Source organism: Dipteris shenzhenensis, chromosome 10 (assembly GCF_047967505.1).
Source record: "Dipteris shenzhenensis isolate YYH24624 ecotype China chromosome 10, Dip_SZ_1.0, whole genome shotgun sequence".
NCBI lineage: Eukaryota > Viridiplantae > Streptophyta > Polypodiopsida > Gleicheniales > Dipteridaceae > Dipteris > Dipteris shenzhenensis.
In genome coordinates, this window is record NC_141605.1 from 30,664,182 (window position 1) to 30,682,757 (window position 18,576).

Sequence of the window (18,576 nt, forward strand, 5' to 3'; positions counted from 1 at the left end):
TATCAACTATTGTAGGAGGTATTGTAGGTAGGAATAGAGGGAGAAAGAACAGAGGGGGTTGAGCAGCTACTGCAGGAGGCGATGTAGCTAGGAATGGAGAGAGAAATATTTGGATTAGAGAAGAGGGGGATGAGCAATTACTGTAGGAGGAGTTGGAGGGGGAGAAAGATAGTGGACCAGAGCACGAGGGGGAAGAGAAGCTGCAAAATGAGTTCCCACATTTGAAAAATGGAGGGAGAATGGAGCTGGACCAGAGAAGAAGATGGGGCAGGCCTGCAACAAGCTGAAAGGGGGGAGATTCAGCCAGAAGGACCCCTAGCCTCTTGAATGCATTTTAGGATTGTTTGAGGGAGGTGCACATGGGAGGAGGGTCAAGCATGGGTTGAGAGGGGGGGGGATGGTTTGAGTGGTCACCAGTGTAAGAGGAGTAGCCAATAGGGGATGTTTACAAGTTTGCCCACCCTCCACCTCAACATGGCAATGCCCCTCAAAAAGGGAGCACTCCCATTGGTACACCTCAAATACCTCAGTAATCCTTTAAAATTAGGAAACACTAATTGGGGGCCCTTTGGAGACCCTGATTCTCCCCTAATTAATTGAAATTTCCTTGAAGATTCTCCAAAAATCAAGCAAAATTCAATTTTTTTTCAAAAATGTGCACAAAATGGGTAATTGCAAATGTTTTGTGTACAATTTTTTTGTAAAACAACCAAATTTCCCTTGACTTTTAGAGAATCTTCAAAAATCCACAAGAATATTTATTTCAAAAAAATACATCCACCGTAGTCTAACTCATCCACATTGCTTTAATTGCTCCACCACATGAATGAGCAAAATTAATGAGTTGTAATGTCAAAGAAGGATGGTGGCAATGTTCACTCTAGAAGTGCCATAAAGCAATACCACCTCATTTTCTAATTTATCTTGATTTTTTGGTTGTATAATTTTTATACATATCTTTTGAAAAGAGAAGGCCTATCCTTAAGCTTTGATTATGAACTTCAACTTAATAAAGGAAAATTTTATTGAATTAAAAAGTGATAATCATGAGGCTTCATGGAGAAAATTTGACTATCAAATAAGTTTGCTTTTATTGATGATCCAAATCCTATATGCGTTCGTATATTTGAAAGAAAATCCAAGAAACTTCCCAAAAAAGAAAATTTTAGGCAGAAAAACCTGGAGGTAAGGAGCTACAAGTGTCTTCAAAAGAGACTAAGGATGAAAAAGTGGTGAAAGGAAACTCATACAAGTAAAGCAAGGTCTAGTCTGTGCTAAAAGTTGGAGAGTAGAGGTGTTTATGCTTCAATCTGAGAATGGCAAGAACCAAGAGCCATAAAGATAAGGAGCACTTGAGAAAGTTGTTTGGTGAGGGTGGTGCAAAATTGGTGCCACAACTCACCCATGGTGTCTCAAAGCACATCAAATATGTGACTAGAGGTGCAAAAAATTTCATTTTTGTAGGGATGTTACAAGGTCTTTGCACAACAAGAATACTAAGTTGGGAGGATGCTCATGATAGGGGTTAGCTATTATCTCGCTATTATCCTCTAGGAACAAATGTGTTCATGAACACTTGATGATGCCTTTATTGCCTTCTCAATGGAGAGTAAGGAAAGTGCAGCTAATCTATTCATCTATGCTCTACAAATGTTTTGTGAGGCCTTCAGATCATAATACAGCTGGACTAGATAGGCCGGTGATAGATTGTTTCTCCTTGCCTTAGGTTCATAATATAGCTAGACTTAACAAGGTGGAGATTGATTATTTCTCCCTACTTAATATGCTCGTTTTTTGGATTCTTTGTAGTGTGACCAAGGGTGGATATTACTCTCCAAATCTTTTATAATCACCTTTTGGCCATTTTGAATGGAATATATTACTATTTTATGGTAATGTACCTGGACCAACACGTTTATGTTCACTATGGAGTAGGCTCTCTCCTTGGGTGGGTGGATGAATTGAGTCGAATGGGGGGGTCATTTAATAATTGGGTGCTCCTCTTGATGCACTTTTTCTCATAGATAGCATTTTAATTGGTTCAAACACAAGTTATAGTAGAAAATGCATAGTTGGCATAGCATGTGTCTGGGCTAGAATGCACATGCATTTGTTATTCAACATATATAGCTACTACCAATATTGTTAGCACAGCATCTAATGAAACTTCAAGTTGAGTCACTGGATAGAAATCAAAAATTTCCTTTGATCCTTTTTGTGGGTAGAGCTGGAAGGACATAAATTTCTAATGCATGATGTTCCCTGGGAGGAGCTAACGCTCCCAAAATGAAGGGTGGCCTGGGTTTGCCATTTACTCATCAGAATGTATCGGTCCTCTCCAAATGGTTGGGATCCTTATTTGAATGTCAAGCCCCATGGGTTGAGGCAGTTAAAATGGCTTACTAAGGACGAGAAGGGTAAAGGAGTGGGGACTTGGCAGGAACCATCATGGTATGACAAAATTATTCCTAGTTCAGATCTTGTTGCAATGTTAGCTATTGAGTGGAAGTCGTAATGGTGTAGAAGGGGAGAAGTGGCTTACATGATGATGCTAGTTTGTATGAAAATGTTTAGTGGACTTGAGTGATAGCTGAGGATGGTAAATCACTTGCTCTGATGGATCTACCACGTGCATGAAGATTGCAAAGGGAAGGGTGTGGGATGCAAGAAAAGCCTTTTACAAGCCATTCATAGTAATTAGCTTTTTGCTCAATGAGGGAAAATTATCTGATGGACATACGATTGGAGTGTATCCTAGAGGAATGGATGTCCAATTGCATTTTGTCTATAAGATGGCTGGTTAATCAATGGTGTGTTGGCAAAACTTGCCAAGAGAAGACCTTTGCAAGAATCATCTATAAAGGAAGATAGTCAACCAGCTGTTGGTGGCTGCACTTAATTCAAAATGGTCATTAAGGTGGAGTTCAGGTTGGTGGAAAGCTAGGATGAAGTATATCTAGAATGGTTATTAAGTGGATAAGGCTAGTTTGCTTCTTTAGACAATCATCCACTACCAAACCGAGTCGACTGTCAAAGTAGATTGCAAGTCCTTTGTGCCCTTTATGTGCCAAGGCCATGGAGGAGATTTGACATTTGATGTGACCTTGTTCAGTGATGCATGGATTGGGAGGAAAATTAAAATTTTATTAACAAGAGTTGGATTAATGGCATGCTTTTCCTTAGGTACTAACTGGAGGGCAACGAACATGGTGGGGCTTCTTCAATGTTGGGGCCATGTTTGGCTATAGTTGAGAGCTATAGTGTTGCTGGTAGTGTGGGGCTTTCCCCATCATATTGTGTTCGACAGAGATGTGGACCAAGGTGTTGTCCTTCTCTCACTAGAAGGCACAAGCAATTTTTCAATGAAAATATCGACCTTTTTTACACTAAAATGTTTTTTTTAAACAGGTGCAAAAGTCGCTATTTATGTCGCTATTAATGTTGAAAAAGATATGTCACTATATAAGCGTCACTATATAGCAACTCTAGTAAAGTTCGTTATGACACTAGGAAAGCATTGCTATATAGCGACCCTTAACAAAACTTACAAAAAACATTAGTGGGGCTAAACAGGGCCACAACAAGCCCTGTTTTATCCCACTAATGTTTTTTTTTTTGCATTACAAAAGAATGTTAATAAGCACATAGGCGAGATAAAACTCTCAAAATTGTAAAATTTCCCTTGTGAAAGGGGTGATACAAAATCACTCAAATGAGCCGAGAACATGCCGAAGTATATACAACCTTGTTTGTTACAAAATTTCCCTTTTGAAAAGGGTAATACAAAATCGCTCAAACGACCCACCATACAAAAGCATATACATGTCGAAGTATATGCAAAGTACTACTAATACTACTACTACTACTACTCATCTGAATCATCGCCGTCGTCATCATCATGGTTGCACTGGCCTAAAATCCCTGGCCCTCATGAGCTATGCCTGATCCCAGGCCCTCATTAAAGTCGTGTAAGCCAAATCTCACCTCCTCGTCATTACCGCTCACCTCTACTGATGGGATGTTCGAGCTTTGCACCCTAAGAGTGAAACCATATTAATTGGAAATTAGATTGGAACTTAAATAATAAAACAATTTAAAAAGTGAGATTAGAACTAGGAGTAGACTTATACCGAGCAAGCAGCCACCTTAGTCCAATTGATTGTCACTCCCAGCACCTCCATCTCAATAAACCACAGATTCACTCCTATGTGGAATGCACATCTCGTCTCTTTTTCTATGGGAAGGTGACCCATTGCATCTTGCTGTGGGCCCAAATTACGAGAGTTAGATAAAGTGCATGCAATATGTAATAAAACAAATAGAATAATAAATTAAATGAGAAGAAGTAGACTTACTACCCATGCCTTGAATGCCAACTGTTCGCCACTGCTGAGGTGCGAAGCACCTATGATGTCCAATCGTCTCCTCGTAGCCCTCCTCTAGCTGTCAAACTTTTGGGGTTGTTCCTTGTACTTCTTCTTCAAAAACTTCCAGTCAGCTTTATCTGCCTAGCTGGGTTTAGTCTTCTCCTTTGCTATGGAAGTTCGCGGGTTGACCTACGCTGCTGCAAGATAGCACACATGCACTCTCGCATGTAATCCTCACTGAACTCCCAATTTGGGGGGTTAGGGTATTGTCTTTTCAATTCCTCGATGACTGCCTTATTTTTGTCATCCTGGTATCGTCAATTAGTAGCTATGCCACTCTTGAAGTGGTGGCTCATCAACCGCCTTAGGGTGGCCAGCACTTTTGAGCCCTTTTTATTTTCTATCATCTCTCCACCCCTAGTGACTTCATAGTACAGGTCCTCAAGCAAGAAAGAAGGAGTCATGGGAGTGGCGGTAGCAGAGCTAGAGTGAGGGGTGGTACTGTGAGCGGTGAGGAGGAGCAAAGGGAGTGGGAGTGGGAGAGGAAAAGGGTCCTCACTGGTATTGGGTCTCATGACCAAGTGGAGACATGTAGGGATGTGAGTGTGCTGACTCATATACATCCCCCCAGTCACCACAGTGGCATCGACACTTCCTACTCTTCCTTTCCTTATGATGGGTATGCCCAGGTGATGACCCCTCAGTGAAGGGGCTAGAGGGGATGGCTGTCGAGTAGGTCCAGTCGTCGGTGCAGGAGAGGGAATAGATGAGGTCCTCTGGGATAGAAGAGAGAAGAATCTTGATGCCTCCGCATCGCTCATCTATGCAACAAACTCATCAAAACTCTCGGCGAAGCCATGGGCTATTGGCAAAGGAGTTCCCCGAGGGGTAGTCACAGTGCTAGGCATGAGAGGAGTCGGGCTATGGGTAGTCATAGGGGTAGGCCCCTGAGGAGTCGACTAAGTGGAATCAAAGTCCTCTAGAGAGTACAGATCATGATGTCTCCTCCTACAAGTCATACTCATTGGATGTGTGCGACATGATGCCATGTCTAATTTGGCAAGATTAGACAAACGTAGACACAAATGCTTGTCACGGTGGCTCGAACTTTATAATATATAAGATCCGTGGCATTTGGCATTTTCGTATGTTGCTCTCATCCACCCTTTCTCTACTACTTTGCTCCACACACTCTGCTACTTTGCTCCACACACCCTCCTCTAGCTCTTTTCCACCTCTTTTCTACCTTTCTCCACATTCCCTCCTCCAACTCTCATCACTCATCTTCTCCCCTACTCATATGTTGTGCTCACCCACTCATCTTCACCATGCCTACTACCACCCTCGCTCGAAGCACTATGATACCAATGTTATCTGCCTTCTCATTTAAGGTGATTGTGTTGCACTCACTTGGAGTAGAAATGATGGCATTGGTGGACACCCTTCATTCCCATGGTCGACTCCCACCATATTTGCATGTCACTGTCTTAGATGACATGCTCACCTAAGGCCTCTTTATGGCTGTGCTATATGGGTTCCCCCTAGACGTAGACAAAGGCCTCATGATTTTCATAGCAGAGTACTCTTGACTTGGTGGGGGGGCATAATCTCAGTCCTGGGAATGTGCATGGCTTTGGCCTCCCATCGTCTCCTCTATTGGCTCCCTAAAAAAATTTAATGCAACAAGAAGATGGGCTACCAACAATATTGAGTTGTACAAAATTCATCTTGCTCAACAAGCCTCATAACCACTCAGCAATGGCTAGATGTAAGCTTTTGGCATCTAAGGTTCTCAACGATCTTTTGGCTTGCTGGATGTAATGTTTTGGTCTCTAAGGCTCTCAGCAATTGCTGAGTTTTTATTACATTTATGTAATCTCTTTTTGTTCAATGTGAGGCTCTTAGTATGCACTGTTGTTAACTTTTATATTTGAATGGTTATGGTTGTTAGATGTAGCCTTTTGGCCTTTAAGGCTCTCAGCAATTGCTGAGTTTTTATAAATTTAAGATCCTCTGTTCAAATTTTGCTCAGTATAAGTTGATAATTTTTATATAACATGTTATTGGATGCAGATGATCATTGTAATCTCTTTTGCTCAATTTTCACTTGATGAATTGTAGTTGATTATGTGGATGGCACAACCAGGCCTCCAATGACTGCAGTGGCTCAGAATACTTTTTCTCTCATTTATATTTACTGTAATAAGGATAAAATATCAGTAAAGTAGGACTATAATTTCCTTGGTTTAGGACCAAAATAGCACTAAAATAGCTCCAACAACCCTTTGTTGTGGCTGCATATCTACATCTAGAAAAATATTGTAACAATTAAACTTTTACAAAATGCAATTGACAATATGGCCCTTGAGGGGTCCCCTCTAGGGGCAAGGGTTATATCGACATGCATTGTACAATATCCAGGATGCCACTGGACAAATATGGCATGTAGATATGGCTCTTGACCCTAAAGGGGAACCCTCAAGTGCCATATCGTCAATTGCATTTGTCTTGGTTACACAAGGAAATACATTTTTCTTGGTACACAAATATATAACTCCAAGAACCAATGCGGTGGCTATCATAGATCTCCTTCTATGTGCCAGCATGATGGTCATCATAGATCTCCTCTGGTAATATGTAAAAATAGGTAACGGAGCTATAAATCCCAAGAAGAAGCACGGTGGTCGCTCCAAGACAACCTTGAATTCTGGGCGATGACAGGTCATCCAGCCAGAGACTGCATTGAGGCAATGTTCAGAATGATAGATTGCGTCTTATTATTACACCAAAAACTAGTGGCATGGTCTCTCCAAGCCAATTTATGATCTGCATGGGCACACTACCCAATGGTGGCAGGTGGTAAAGCTAAGGCAAAAGGCTGTGCAATGACAAGTGGTCAGCTGCACTGTGGCGCTGTTCATAATGATAGATTGTGTCTCATTATTACACCAAAAACCAGCATGGTGGTCTCTCCAATCCAACCTTGAATTTTAATTACTTGCATGGGTGCGCTGCCGAGTGACAGGTGGCAAAACTATGACAAAAAGTTGTGTGATGATGATAGGTGGTTAGGCCAGAGACTGCACTACACGAAGTAGTGTAGACATGCATGATGTAATGCAGAGTTGTCGTATGTCAAGCTTTGCGGTGTTTAGAATAAACATATTGCATCTCATTATTATGCCAATGTGACATCATGATGTTGGGAAAATCTTTGGCGAGAGCATGGGTCCATGCAAAATTCAAAATTTCACCCAAAAGTGCATCGTGTCATGGTCCCAAAATGGCCCCAAAAATAGTTCCACGATTGGCTACACCCCAGCAAATGTTACCCTTACATTAACAATCTGAATACTATCTAGCAGGTCCACATTTGGAGGATAATGATCCAAGATATCCAATCACCTTTTCACGTACCTACAAGATAAAATATTATTTTTAACAATGGAAATCCTATTGTTAATAGTGGTGAAGTAGCTTCACTAAAGGGCTATAGTAAAGAAAGGAAACATACAAATCAAGCTCCCTATGTGTTCCATAGGGAGAGTTCATATGAAAGACTTGTTTTTGTTGAAGATCAATACAAAGCATTGTCCAATGGTTGTTGTAAAAAAAAGACAGATACATCAGTCAACATTACAATAACAAATGATAGAATAAATGAAGTAAAATGTTTATTCACTTACTCAGAGTAATAAGGTACAAGGATGACAGGTATCACGGTGAAGTCACAGTGTTTAAACAACTTGACAAGATCACTTGTAGGAACCTTTGGATTTATTAGTAACATAGAGATGCAGGGATCAAGTACACAAACCTCAATTTGATGCTACTCTTTTAACTCTGCTCTGTATATGCTATCCCACACAAGCTATTTATCTCCCACAATGCACTAAATTGATCAAAAGTGCAACACAATTGAAAGATGACACAACCAAAAATTTAGAAGATGAACACTATCCAACCACATTCCCAAAACACTCATTAACACAATGATATATGCTTCCAATATAAATAAATCTTTATCCACATAAATAATTGGAAGAAATTTATTCTCCTACTTCAAAACAAATTACCCTCATAACACACTTTATACATGTACCTAACAAAGTGATTTGGAGTTTTGGGGGAATGCCCAACATCCCACATCGCTTTCTTGAGCACATTTCACCTATTACAATAGATTGTCACCTACTGTTTCAATTTCCAACTACCTTCACAAGCCTAAAGAGAATTGTTAATGGTGTCTCCTAAAAGCTGGAAAACACCAACACATATCCACACCTGGAAATGGTAGTGCCAAGGTCAGACTCACGTCTGACTAACATCGGAAAGATGCAAAGATAACTCAAGACATAAAAAGGATTGAGATTGTTGTGTATACAGTAGAAATGTTACAAGTAGTTTGTATTCCAGCAGATCACAACAACAACCCCCATACAGGAGGTGAAGATGAGCTTATAACATCATCCAACTTTAGTCGAGTAACAGTCAGAAATAGCAAATAGTCCAAAACATGATGTGCTGGATAAGGCCACTACTACTTGCTGTTAGGGATAGTTATAACAGTCCCTATAGTTACAAAATTATCCACTACTCTCTAATGTAACTTCCATTTACTATGGGTGTACTAACCCTCCTTGGGTGAAGCCCATGAGGGTGGAGAGGTCACCCTCAACACCTGGCACTCCTGATGGTAAAACTTTTGCCAAAAAGTGGGAGACACGAACCCTTACTGGAAAGAGTCCATCAGGTGGACCTTGATAGTATGTGTTGAGTATAGATTGATGACTGTTACCTTGGCAGTAATCGGACCTGCTTCCTCTATGCCCTCCTTGTAGGTGTCATGCAGCTCTAGTTCCTCTTCTATTTTGGTCTCTGCCTCCATCAAAATCTGTAGTAGGGGCTAAGGCCTGGTTGGGGAGAGCAATGAACTATGTGTCCTGATATTTGTCATCTTTCAAAGGAGCATGTTCAGCAGACAATTGTGTAGACTGGCCTTGCTCTATTTCAACTATTTCCCAGGCTCTATTGGCAGCTCTAAAATTTCCGTGTCACCATCTAATGGCATCTGATTCTGTTTAGCATTCTAAGCTATAGCTCTAAGGGCTTCCAATTCCTGGGCCATAATCTCATAGGCATAGGCAGTAGAGGCAAATGCCTCAGATGGTCGCTGTGCGATGACAAACAAGCAGTTCTTAATATTTGACCATACTTCCTAAGATGCTTGGACTAGCTGCATCTTCATTTCTGTCAAATGAGAGGAGTTTAAGAAAATACCATCAACCTCCTCTGCCATTTCCTTGAGTTTCTGGTCAACTCCTTCTAAAGCATTAATTCGTTCTTTGAGTAATAGATTTTCAATGTTTAAATCAGAATGGGCAACACCCATTCGATCCAACTGTAGTAAAAACTCTACCTTCATTTGCTCCAACCAATTCGTGACAGTAGGTAAGCATTCTTTCTGGACTCACACCTGTGCAGTGAGCTTGGAGACATTTTTCTCCTACATGGTTCTGTACTGTGTATATTCTCTTTTGACCTCCTCAAGCTCTAACTGTGTAGCATGTAGTTTCTTTTGTAGGTTGGCCTACTTCAGCATGTACTCATGGCCAACCCTCTCATCTTACAGTAAATTCTTGTACTCGCTGTCTCAACTCTGCAGCTGAATTGCCCTCCTCTGTTCATCAACATAGTGCTATAAAACTTTTAGTGCATGTTCTGGCTCTCTACTGTCTTGTACTCCTTCTGTAGGTAGAACCTTCTGCTTCTGTGTTGGTGATGTGGGCAGGTCGGCCATGCTGTGAATAGGGGAGAATTGCTCAAAACCACTCTTGGGAGGTGTTGTCACTAGAATGCTAGCAAGGCTGTTGTTCCAGCTCTTGGGCTTTGGAAGCACAGACTTAGACCAAATATTTAGCTTGATCTTGTTTGAGGATTTCTTCTCAGATGGTGAGGCAAGAAACTCTTCCCTACAAGGGGTGTATCCCAAAGTGGCTCTACCAAGGATTGGCCATAGATTGCCATAGATGCTTCCTCTGATGAGTATTGGGCATCTTGCATGGCTTTCATCGTGTCTTCCTTTCCCTTGTCCTCCTAGGGTGTGTGCACCTGCTTTGCTTTGCTACGCTCTGCACTAGATTGTTGAACTATCTCTGGGCCCTTTGTATCTATTTGACTAGCAAATTCAAAGAGGGCTGCAATGAAAGGCCCAATCTTTGAATTCGCATTGGAGGTGCTTAAGTCTTTCTTGGCAATTTCACTCATCAGTCGAGAGTGTAGGAGATAAACCTACGAAAATTTGGTCCCCTTATTAGCATAGGAGTCTCTTCTCATAGTGTTAGTCTTGACAAGCAGCTACATTCGCTCAAGATACCACATGAATTGCTGGCGTCTCCTCATATCTTGGACGTTGTTGATGAACAAGTAGTTTTTCTACGTTTCTGGGGGGCCGAACTCCTTTTGCATGTCGTAGTCGATGTCTTTTTTGTAGACCACCTCTTCATTTATAATTGGGAGCTGAAAAACTTGTGCAATAATCTCCGAATAAAGCATGACATTGCTCGCGCACCTCCACTCCGTTGGAAATTTTTGTACTATGTGAGAGACTGTGGAGAAGCTTTCCAGGAGGCCTAGGGAAGACTTGCATATTGCAATAGGCCAATCTTTTTCAGCCACTTCTGTGTGAAGATAGTGGGAGAGAAGGAAGGAGTCTCACTTACGGCTTTCTCACATGCACAATGGGGGAATACACACAAAGGTGGAGGCTGAAAACAGTTTTCCTCTTCTTAGTTGTGAAAGCCAAAAGAACTCTAGTACAAGAAATAGAAGAACCCTATATGTGGGTCTCAAATCAAACTCAACTAACTGCACATAGTGATAATGCACCTCAATGTACTTTGTTCTAGCATGATAGACTGGGTTATTTGCCAAGTGTATACTGCTCATGTTGTCACAATAAATGACAACTGGCCCATTTGTAGACTGATGCATATCATAGAGTAGCTTATGCAACCAAGCTGCCTCGCATGCAGCCATTGCTGCACCCCTGTACTCAGCCTCTGTGCTCGACAAGGCAATTGTAGGCTGTTTCTTGCTACTCCAAGTGACTGCAGCACTCCCAAAAGAGAACACATATCCACTGGTAGATCGTCTATCAGAAATACTACCAGCCCAATCAGCATCAGTGTATCCATGCAACTATATCTGAACCCCAGCCTCATAAAATAGTCCATACTGCAATGTGGACTTCACATACCTGAGTATGCATCTAGCCGCATCCAAATGCGGTTTCCTTGGAGCCTACATAAACTGACTTACCAATCCAACAGCATAGCTTAAATTTGGCCTGGTAATAGTCATATAAATCAAACTTCCTACTATGCGTCTGTACATAGTAGGTCTTCCAAGAGCTCACCTGCATCTGTGCTCAGCTTCACATTCTGCTCCAAAGGAACTAAAATAGGCTTACAAACTGTCATCCCATATTTGGACAGCATGTACAATCCATACTGCCTCTGCAAGAGCTGTATCCCACTTGGCGATCTAATCACCTCAATGCCCAAGAAATAACGCAGCTCTCCCAAATCCTTCATCTCAAACTTCTGCTTCAATAGCATTTTCACATGAAGGATATCTTCATCACTATCACCTGTGATGATCAAATCATCAACATAAATGACAAGCAGCATAATCCCTTTCTCTATTTTTCTCACATAGAGTGAGAAATCTGCCTTGGAAATCTGAAAGCCAATAGTGACAAGATACTATCCTATCTTGTCAGACCATGCTCTAGGTGCTTGTTTCAAGCCATACAAGGCTTTCTTCAACCTGCAAACAAACTCAGGATGAATAGCATGAACATAACCTGCTGGCTGCTCCATAAAGACCTCTTCTTGCAAATCACCATGCAAGAAGGCATTCTTTACATCCATCTGATGTAAAGACCATCCCTTTAATGCAGCCATAGCAATGACTGCTCTTACAGTTGCCATCCCTGCAATCGGACTGAATGTTTCTTCATAATTAATGCTGTATGTCTGTGCATACCCCTTGACAACTAATCTTGCCTTGTATCTATTCACAAAACCATCTGCATTGTGCTTGATCTTATAAACCCCTTGACAACTAATCTTGCCTTGTATCTATTCATTATGTAAACTACTGTAGCAACTGCTTCAGCCCAATAATAATCTGGTAGATCTTTCTCATTTAGCATGGCTGTAGATACCTCTCCAATATGCCTGCTTTTCCTTTCTGCAATTCCATTTTGCTGTGGGGTATGACTGCATGAATATTGCTGCTTTATGCCATGCTCCTGCAAGAACCTTGCAAACTCATTTGAGAGGTACTCTCCCCCTCCATCTGACCTTAGGCATTTTATTTGCAGGCCTCTTTCTTTTTCAACCATAGCTTTAAAAGCTTTGAAGTGCCCAAACACTTCACTTTTCTTTTTCATAAAATACACTCAAACTTTTCTACTGAAGTCATCAATAAAAGTGACAAAATAGTGACAGCCTCCAATAGATGCAGCTTTAGTAGTCCACACATCAGAGTGGATTAATTTCAATGGCTTTTTACTCTCTTGAACATGCCTAGGAAATGGTTTCCTTGCCTGTTTTCCAAATTGACAGGCTTCACAAACCTTATGCATTTCTGCAACCTTGAATTTAGGCAATCCTGCAACAATATTTTCAGCTTGCATTGATTTAACTCGCTGTATATTAACATGGCCAATGCGTTTATGCCAGATATCAATATCTGCAACTACACCGGTCCCATGTGCAAACATTGCTATACTCAATTCAGGCATGTCCGCATCCAACGTAAACATCCTACCCTTCTTCTTTCCTTTTGCTATCAAGCGACTGTTATTTTTCATATCCTCAACAAAGCATCCATGAGGATTAAATCTGACCTGCAAGCCCTGCTCAACCATTTGACCAACAGAAACCAGGTTCTTGGTGATGTTTGGGACATGAAATACATCAGACAAGTATTTCTTTTTCCCGTCCTGCATAGACAAAGGAATTTTACCAATCTGCACAATAGGATGTGCAGCATCATCACCACTCTCCACAAATCCTGGTTTTTCCATTTTCCTTGCATCCTGCATCTATTCTGCATGACCTGTCATGTGGTTTGACGCACCTGAGTCAACATACCACACATCATTTCGTTCTTCTGCACTTGTCACAGAATTGGTCATATGCTGCACCATAAATAGATGCTCATTTCTGTCATCACCCTGTCTACTGGAAGATGCATAATTGCCTTGCTGCAATTTTCCATTCATAATGTCATTCTACTTTTTGTAGCAGAGTCCTTAGCCATATGACCCATTTTACCACAGTAGTAGCATTCAACATTACTGTTTGCATTTTGGCCTCTCTGCCATCCACCATGGCCTCTTTGGCTCCCCCTGCCTCTAGAGTTACCACGTCGTCCTACATAGGACTGGTTTTCTTGAGTTTGCTGCATATTCTGATTTCTACCACGGCCTGCAGATCGGCCTCCTCTACCTCTGCCTCTACCTCTTCTAGCATTTGAGTAGAAGACAGTTTCTTTTGAAGTTCCTCCTGAAGAAGATGTACCCCCATTTCTCTGCTCTTCAGAAATTAGAAGAGCAAACAACTCTTCAAAATCAGGAAATTTTTCATGGACGGCAATGGATGTCCGGAACTATGCATAATCCTTTCCTAGACCATTCAAGGTCACAGAAACTAGATCATCATCTTCCACTGGCGACCCAATGGAAGCAAGTGCATCTGCAATTTTCTTCACCTTCATGTGGTAGTCATTTATGCTCAAATTTTCTCTCTGCACATTGTGCAACTCTTGTTTGAGCTGCATTTTCCTGGCTTGCGTATTTGTGCTGTACATTTTTGCCAAAGTATCCCATGCCTCCTTTGGCGTACTTGCATCTTGAATATGCACAATCATAGAATCCGAAATACTGATAGACAGCCAGTACATAACTTTTCTGGCTCTCTCATGCCTGCATTTCCTGTTGATTGGGAACATTAGGAAGAACTGTTTCTTCTTCATTTCCTGTAATGAACTCCCAATAGCCTTTTCCCATAAGGAAATTCGTCATTCTAAGCTTCCATGCCTGGATGTTGTTCTTGTCAAGCTTTTCTGTGACAATCTGTGAAAGAGAATTAGACGCCATTACAGAAGACTACAAAATATTCTGTCACTGCAAAAAGACACAGCTTTTGCCTCACACGGGCAGATCTGCAAAACTGACGAAAGTGGTATTTGACCACACAGTCACTTTCCTAGTGACGATTTTGCATCAACAGGCAACAAGCATGATTCTGCAACTCCCAATATCTCTGCACACAGGCATACGATGCAATTTCTATGGCAACTACCGACCAGCAGAGTAGTGGTCGCACAGCAAAAATAGGGCCTTTTCCTGAGTGCCTGTGAAGAACTTTCGCCTTCAAAACGGGCCTGAAATGGCCTCGAATCAGAAAAATAAAGTCACTAAGGGCTTCGCTCAATCCCACAACATATACTGCACTCTCGCCACACCGCGAAGGGCGTCTCAATCTGAGACAGTGCACTCTTGCACTTCTGGCTGTGCTACCTGCAGAGATTTGCTCCCAAACTCGAAATAGGAAAGCAACACTGGTCCTCTCACCAGGACACCATGAACTTGGTTTACTTTCTTGAGCTCCTTACCACGAACAAGGCTCTGATACCATGTGAAGATAGTGGGAGAGAGGAAAGGAGTCTCACTTGTGGCTTTCTCACATGCACAATGGGGGAATACACACAAAGGTGGAGGCTGAAAACAGTTTTCCTCTTCTTAGTTGTGAAAGCCAAAAGAACTCTAGTACAAAGAAATAGAAGAACCCTATATGTGGGTCTCAAACCAAACTCAACTAACTAAGGTGGCATACTAACTGAGCCACAAACTAGAGTAGATAAGGATAGCTGTCATCCAGCTATTATTCGTGGGCGGTGTACCAACCGCGTCTGCAGCTAACAAGTCGGTGACATAAATGCACAACGGTCACCCTGGCATATCGCGAGTGGAGCTCGATATATCAACATTCTGATGCTTTGTCAAGTCCAAGGACACCTTAAAATTGGCAAAGCTATGAGCATCGTTTTTTCTGCAATTGGAGAGGAGGCTTTTCATTCAACTCAGTCTCCTTTGGATTGGGTATGTCGACGATCTTCTCCGAAGCTGGGAGTTGCCATGGACTCTTTCGAGCGAGCGTTATGGATAGCTTAGGGCCCATGCCTGCATCCAAGAGTGCTACTGTGCTCAAGAGGTGAAGCTTGGACTCACAGGCTCTTCTGATGTGTTAGAAAATGTGAGGTGATGGATGCATTTGGGCACTATATGTAGAGGGGGCTCGTGGGAAAAGCTTCTATCTATATTATGTTTCAAGGGACGGATTGTTAGTGGCGCATGCAACAAACTACTACTGTTTTTTGCCGTGTGACGAACTACTTATTAGCTTGCGTTTAGCACCGTGGGATGCATTTGTGATGATGGAGTTCCTTGGGGAGAGTTCGATAAAAACAGCTAATGTGGAGGTGTGAGCCTCATGCGAGTCAAGCAGCTTGTCGATAATCTTCTAATTCATCCCGTGTACATTTGTTGGCTGTCCCTTCAGTACAGAGGATTGGGTATGTAGGAGATAGATTACCTTGTTGGTGGAGCAGGGTTGGAGGGCTATCAAAAGTTTGTCAGTATGTCAGAATGGAGCCAGATGGCAAAAAAGTAGTCGGGTCAGAGACAGAGTGTCCCCTTCGGCATGAAGTGGAGTGAGAGCAGGTGTTGGAGCTAGATTTGAGTCGGAGTGAGGTCAGATGGGAGGAGTGATGTCGCACGTGGTGTCGATTGGGGTCAAAGTCAGAGCCAGAGTCGGAGTAGTTGAAGACGGAGTCAGAGTCGAAGTCAGAGTCGGATGTTTTCTTGTCGAACAGTTGTCGGATTATTGTTGGGGCCAGGCTCGTCGCCACTGTGCTTGCTTCTTTAAAGTTTGCCATACCTACATCACTGATTGAATTGGGCTGGCTGGGATTAGATATTACCTAAATGTTGCTATCGATGACACAACACGTTTCATGTGTGCCTGTCGGACTTGTGTCAGGTCGAAGCCTGGGGTCGAAAGCCTGTTAAAGATAGATTTGTCAATCTGAATAGCTGAAAGATGTATAGGATCATGATTGAGGTCTTTGCAGAGAGATGGTGTTGATTTTTCTTGAGTGGGGTCAAGTCCAATATAAGGTTTGAGCCCATGTAGGTCAACCAATTTGAAGGTACCTTGCTCAAAAACCTCAAGTACCTTGAAGGGACCATCATATCTAGGCTTGAACTTTCCTGGCGTTTTCCCCAACTTTGTGTTAAACATTAACACTAAATCACCTTTTTTGAGCAATTTGAACTTTATGTTTCTGTTTATCCATGCTGCCCTCCTTTTCTGAATTATATCAGTAGTATGTGAACTTGTGAGCCTATCCTCATCCAATTGTAGAAGTTGCTCAAATCTTGCATTGATTGAATCTTCTAGAGATAATTTAGTATCTATTGCCACTCTCAGGCTACCTGCCAGAAATTCCATAATACTACTGCTTCATAGCCATATACTAACCTGAAAGGTGTTAATCCAGTTGCAACCTTGTGTGTTGTTCTAATTGCCCATAGCAGTCAATCCAAGCGCTAATCCCAATCCTCAGGGCGATCAGCAACTATTCTCCTATAGACCGTTTTCATCAGTTTATTAGAGCTCTCAGCTTGCCCATTGGCTTGTGGATAATAGGCTGTAGACTTTTTATGCAACATCATGTGCATCGTAGTCATCTTTCTAATAGTTTTGTTGAGAAAATGTGTTCCTCTATCTGACACTATTTCAATGGGAACACCAAATCTAATGACAAAATAGTGATAAAAGAAATGTGCTATAGTTCTAGCTTTGCATGTTTTGAGTGCTATAGCTTCAACCCATTGTACAATAGTCAATGGCACCCAAAATATATTTATTACCTGAAAATTTTGTTGGAGGCTTGATGGGTCCAATGAAATCTAGTCTCCATTTATGAAAAGGTCCCAAGGGGCGGATTGGTTGATGGGGCATCCTATCACTGTCAAGTGGTCTATTATCTCTCTGACATGGCAAACATGCTTTGGCCCAATTATGAGCATCTTTTAGGATATAGGCCACCATAAACCAGCTTGTCAAATCTTCTTACCTGTAATGTCTCCAGAAAAGTGTCCTTTTCCTGGTCCTCCATGGGCTTCAGCTAGGATAGCTTTCTACTCATGATCTTGGACACATCTTCTGATTACCTGGTCAATTCCTGTTCTATACAAAACACCAGCAATGACTAGGAAAGGTTTGCTCTGTAAAACAAGTTTCTTTCTCTGATCCCTAGATATTGTTTCAGGGATTAAACCATCAGTGAGAAAGAATAGCATTTTACTGCATTAGGAAGTTCATCTGGTATGCCAATTGGGGCTTCTTCTGATAGCAACCTACTCAAGTAATCAACAATGGCATGTTGTTTTTCAGGCCTATGCACATGCTATAGTCAAATTCCCACAACAAAATCATCCATCTGGCCAATCTTCCTGTTAATTGCAGTTTGCTCACTAAATAAATGAGAGCTTGATGATCCACATGAATATGTACCTTGTTGCCCAATAAATAATGTCTGAATTTGTGCAATGCATAGATCATTCCAAGTGCTTCTCTTTCTCTAACTGCATAGTTTTTCTCATGCTTAGTTAAGATTCTATTGGCATAGTACACTGGTCTGAACCACTTTTGTGTTCTTTGTTGCATAGGTACTACACCTACTGCTGCATCAGAAGCATCAACAAAAACCTCAAAAGGAAGAGTCCAGTCAGATGGTTGTAGTATAGGAGCTATCATCAACATTTTCTTCAGCATATTGCTGTGCATCACCGCAAATGTATGGCTCTATTTCCTATGTCAGTTTGGTGAGAGGATAGCATATGTCAACAAGCTATCTAAGAAATCTGCAGTGCCATTTTATTTGATAATTGATGCTTAAAGGCTAGAACAAGATTCAGAAGTTGATCCAATGTTATTTGCACTTTGAACTTCAAAAGCTCTTGAAAGAAGAGTGTGGGATCTTCCTGTTCTTGCTTGTCCTTTTGCTATATCTGACTTCTATTTTTTAGTGTGGTTTCTGGGATTGGAACTATCTGTTCCTCTTTGAT